This window comes from Leptonychotes weddellii, unplaced genomic scaffold (assembly GCF_054177405.1).
Source record: "Leptonychotes weddellii isolate Sample4059 unplaced genomic scaffold, ASM5417740v2 HiC_scaffold_14015, whole genome shotgun sequence".
Classification (NCBI taxonomy): Eukaryota; Metazoa; Chordata; class Mammalia; order Carnivora; family Phocidae; genus Leptonychotes; species Leptonychotes weddellii.
Window position 1 is genome coordinate 1 of NW_027720417.1, and position 5,384 is coordinate 5,384.

Sequence of the window (5,384 nt, forward strand, 5' to 3'; positions counted from 1 at the left end):
AAAAAAAAAAATTTATCGCTAATTTTCTTAAGTTCAAGAAGGTAGAGGAAAGATTGAACATACTATAATGTACACACTGTTCTGTACCCTTTTCCTTTTTTTAAACTTTATTTTTTTTAAGATTTTTTTTTTTAATTTATTTGAGAGAGAGAGAGAACACAAGTGGGGAGGAGGGACAGAGGGAGAGGGAGAAGCAGACTCTCCGCTGAGTAGGGAGCCCAATGCGGGACTCAATCCTAGGATCCTGGGATCATGACCTAAGGCGAAGGCAGACGCTTAGAAGGCAGACGCTTAACCGACTGAGTCACCCAGGCGCCCCTGTATCTTTTTCTTTTGACCATGTATCTTTCCAAGTCAGTTTGTATAAAGCTTCCCCACGGTTTTTAATGGCTATGTAGTAAGCTTCCCCATTTTTTTTAATGGCTGTGTGGGTAAACCAACCTGATTTAACAAGTCTCTCATTAGGACGTCTAGGGTTTTTTTTTAATACTTTAAATCAAGTTATAATTTATATACCATAAAATTCACCCTTTTAAAGTGTCCAGTTCAGTGATTTAATTCCAGAACATTTTCATCATCCCCAAAAAGAAACCCCGTACCCATGACATCTAGGTCTTTTACAGTCTTTTGCTAAAGGCAATAATGCTGCACTGGATATTCTCATACACATATACTTCCACACGTGGGCAAGAATATCTGTGGGACACGTACTTGGAAATATTTGCTAAGTAGAGTGATTTGTGCACCTAAAATTTTGGAAGGTACTGCTAAATTGTCCTCGCCAGAGGTTACGGAGTATACACTCTTACTAGCAAGGTGTAAAAGTTCCCATTTCCCCACTTACTGATCAGCATAGTCCTTCACCAAACCTTTTTATCTTTGCCAGTCTGATAATAGTATCTCACTGAAATTTTAATTTATATTTCTCTTATTCAAAGTGAGGTTGATTATTTTTATATGTTTAAGGGCTACTTTCCTATTTTAGTGAATGATTGTTCATACCCTTTGATATTCTGCAGGATAACTTTTTCTTGGTTATAGGAGCTCTTAATGTATTAGGGAGAAAAGCCTTTTCTGATATAAATTGGGAGTATTTTTCTCACTTAGGTTTTTTGGACTTTTTTTAGTCTTTGACTTTGTTTATAGTTTTTTTCCTTTACCATGCAGAATTTAAGCTTCCGACTTTTGATCTTGGCTCAGGTCTTGATTTCAGAGTCGTGAGTTCAAGCCCCATGTTGGGCATGGAGCCTACTTAAAAAAAAAAAAAAAAGTGGTAATCAGGTGTCTGGGGTAGTGTTTTCTGACCTCTTGGGATGCCTGTCAGGATTCTGTAAGAACTACAGTCTCCCTCCCTCTGTGACAAATCCTACTGTCATTAAGCTGCTGTTACTGAGGGGAATGTGTCTCGCTCAAGTGTGCTGAGCCAAGAAGTAGTTTTTAACCATTGATCTAAAGGTTTTCCGTAAGAGGGAAAAAGAGGGGGGACTCCTCTTTCCCACGTTACAAATTTCACTTGTGGCTAGAGGCCCACTTAGTGATTCCAGGGTTGTTACTTTCAGGAAAAAAGAGTCTCAGCAAGGAAAGGGAGAACCTTTCCAAAGAGAACTGAACTCTTCACTTTTGAAGTCTTTAGTTTCTGATCCTCAGGTTGTCTTCCCACTCCGAATTGTTGTCAATTTCTACACCTCTCCTTTGGTAAGTTATTCTGGTGGACCGTGTGTCCTCCTGGGGAAAGAACTGCTGGATTAGGCGGAGGATGACTAATGTTTCGGCCAGACGTGGAGCTGGAGACATAGGGATAGGAGTCATCTCTTTTAATTTGAAACTGTTTAAAGTCAGAAAAGAGTATGGCCCTTTAAAAGGTAGAATTCTCAGGGTACCCCTGACTATAAAGGCTCGTGGAGTTCTACCCAAAGGCAGAGACCTGTCTGGTAGGACAGATGCCACTGACTGGGACAGGCATCCCCGGGGAGTGTTTTGTCAACTGTTTGAGCAGCCTGTTAGGTTTGATAGGGGAGGCTCCACAATGGCTGTTAATTTCATCCAGTATTATAAAATTGTTCTCTTATTTGTGCTACTCAAGGAGTAGCTTGTCACTTCAAACTTTGGCAGATGTTCTCTGTGCTTGAAAGTCCCAGTGGCGGTGACACCTTGGTAGAGTGACTGGTGCTGACTTCCTCTCTCAGTGTGTTAACCCTTGCATGTCTCCTCTGCTAGAGGAGCTCACACAGGTGTAAAATCGTGAGGGAAGCTGGGATAGTTGTGAAAGGTGGTCTCGGTACAGGCTAGTTTTCACTTACATTTTTCTTAGTTTGTTCCAGAAACTGTTGAACACTATAAAAAATAATTTACAAAAGATATAGTGGAACTCCATTTCAAAAGTCGTGTCAGAGTAAAGAAATAATATCCACTTTATGGGCTTGGTGGTATGTCGAAATTGCCCAATTTCTTCCATGTGATTGTGATATCTGGGAGACAAGCTCATGGCACAATAATGAGCTGTGGCTGATGCAATTCTGCCATATTAAGTATCAGGATTTAAGGGAAGCCCTTCCCACAGACTTCTATATATCTACTTACTTATAGTTTCCTCGCTTTCCCTTCCTGTGACATTTTCACTGCTCAGAAGTACTGTCGTGCTAGCATGTTCCTTTGTAACTCCACATCTGAGTCCTCAAAGCAGATTTCACCTGGTCTCCTGCCCCTTTCACAGTTTTAGCCTGGACGTTACCCTCGGATCAGCTTTCCCCCTCTTCTTCCTCCTGTCTCACCAGTCATCTCACCTCTCCACCACAGTTCCACTTCTGATCACCCCAGGCCATTCAGCAACTGAACGAATTCACCCCCCCCCAACAGGAAGGTCTCACACTGGGGGATACTTACCCCTTCCAGACCCTTCCTGGAGGAAGCAAGTTTCCTTCCATGTGGCAGGAGCCAGTTTTATACTTGTTTGGCCTTGTGACTGATAGGATGGGGAGTATGGGGGAACTGGAGAGGAGATGACAGTTTCAACCAAGAAAAAACATTGAGTAGAAATTATCCCTTCTGCCTTCTTCGGGCGTGTCCCTCTTCTGGGCATCTCTTCAGGATTTCATTCCTCCGTCCAACTGCCGTTCACAACTGCCCTTTCCAACTGCTCCAGAACTCTTGGCCCCGGCATTCCGTGATGTAAATTATTCCACGCATGGCTCGAAATGGGTGCGAAGCAGTGTTGCCAGGTGTCGGATCACTAGTGTAAGTTTACCGGATCTCGGGGGAGGGAGGAGAAAGGGGGAGAACTGCTCTTGGAACTTGTCCAGTGGTTATTGTTTCAGCCAGAGCACAGTAATCGAGCTGGCTGAGCTTGATGCTGTCGGTGGCTGGGGAGAGAGGGAGCTTGGGGCCCGGAGCCGGGGGGAGTTGGGGGTTGAGATTTTCTACTTTAAAGATTCTAGCGATGGGATATAGATTGTTTGGAATCAAACAGTTGGTGGTGCTGCTGCCCGGGGAGGAACCTGGGACCTCTGGGGCCAAGCCTGAGGCAGAACTGCTTGGGGCTATGGTGTCTCCTCTGTCTCAAAAAGTAGGGAGAACTGGCTTTTTCTGTTTTTATAAAGAGAGCCAAAATATGGCAAGAAATCCAGATTGCTCACCATGTTTGGAAACAGTCAGCCATAAAACGCAACAGGCCTCTGCGTACATGAGATTTTTTTTTCTAAAACAAAAATATTATTTCTCCCCCTTTTTCATGATACATTTTGAGGAAGTGGCTGTTCCTGGTTTACAGTCCCTTTGGGGAATCTGTGTGGGAAGGGTTGCTGCCAGCTATCTTGGATTTATCTAGATTCCTTTTTGACTTGTAAGTTAAGGATTTGCGTTCAATAAAAACAATTTAAATTGAATATTTAGTCTCTTGAATGACCACAAAATTTTAAAAATCCCATTAAAAACAAGCATGTTAGAGAAAAAATGTACGTGAATTACACAGTTACTTATCTAGGAAAGTAAAGAGTGTATTTTTATGTTGTATTGATGCTTTAATCTGCTTTAATCTGCTTGGCTAACCGGCACTTTCTTTATTCCTTTTCTTATAGTTGTCATGGATGATGATGATGACTCGTGTCTCCTTGATCTTATCGGGTAAGATGCTCGTTCCAAAATCAGGGTAAATCAAATGTGTGAGGTTTGCTGTACTAAAACAACCTAATAAGCATATTAAAAACTGGGTGGGTTTTTGGGGTGCCCGGCTGGCTCAGTCGGTGGAGCATGTTACTCTTGATCTCGGGGTCGTGAGTTCAAGCCCCGTGTTGGGAGTAGAGATTATTTAAAATTAAAAAAAAAAAAAACCACACAAACTGGGTGGGTTTTTAAAATGAAAGTCAACATAGAATATGGATTAGCAAATAAAGAGACAAAAATATTTGGGTATGACAGGGTTCATAGGCCATCCTTTATTAAATGTACCTTCTAACAAATCCCAGGAGGCAGAAATGAGTGATAATAGGAAATGGAACAACATCAAGAAATCAATAATAAAACAAACTATTAATAAAATTGTTTAAAAATAGGGAGAGAATGTTTCTCAGGCTAATACGTCATTTTCTTTTTACCCTAGTGAAAATGAATCCCAAATATAGGTCACGTATTTATTTGCTGTTTTCCTTTCTTTGTTGCTGTTTTCCAGAGACCCACAAGCATTGAACTATTTTCTACATGGACCTAGTAATAAATCTGTAAGTAATATTTAGAGCATCACAGATACAAATTTTGTCTTTTCTTTACAGTTAAAGTAATCACTTTATCAAATTTGTACCTTTGCAGAGCAATGATGACTTGACGAATGCAGGATATTCTGCAGCCAATTCAAATTCAATTTTCGCCAACTCCAGTGTGAGTATTGGAAACTGAATCCAGTGATAAAGTGTTTCTGTCTCATTGATGGCTTGTGAACCGAGGCTTTCCTTGCCTCTGGAGCCTGATGAGAGTTATTACCTTGTCTCTTGTAATTGACACGGAGGGAGGATCTACTGAATGGTGTTAACATTGTCTCCTTTTAACTTCGTGGACTCAGATAAGCTATATGAGATTTACTTTGCCATTTTCCCAAGCTTTCACCTGTCTTTCTAAAATGACTCCAAAATGTGATAACCTAAGAAAGTCATATTAGAATGTTTTAGACCTTATCACAAAGCTTTAAAGAAATTATTCTTTTTTTTTTTTTTAAAGATTTTATTTATTTATTTGAGAGAGAGAGAATGAGAGACAGAGAGCATGAGAGGGAGGAGGGTCAGAGGGAGAAGCAGACTCCCTGCCGAGCAGGGAGCCCGATGCGGGACTCGATCCCAGGACTCCAGGATCATGACCTGAGCCGAAGGCAGTCGCTTAACCAACTGAGCCACCCAGGC

At 41.5% G+C, this 5,384-nt stretch overlaps 1 long non-coding RNA gene across 1 annotated transcript; it reads left to right on the forward strand.

Annotated features, from left to right (window-relative positions):
• Window positions 1-212: 212 nt before the first annotated feature.
• LOC145718320 (uncharacterized) lies at window positions 213-5,149 on the forward strand. The gene is made up of 4 exons (XR_014141724.1): window positions 213-3,234; window positions 4,074-4,119; window positions 4,664-4,712; window positions 4,801-5,149. It is a non-coding gene; the product is annotated as an uncharacterized LOC145718320 (long non-coding RNA).
• Window positions 5,150-5,384: the final 235 nt, after the last annotated feature.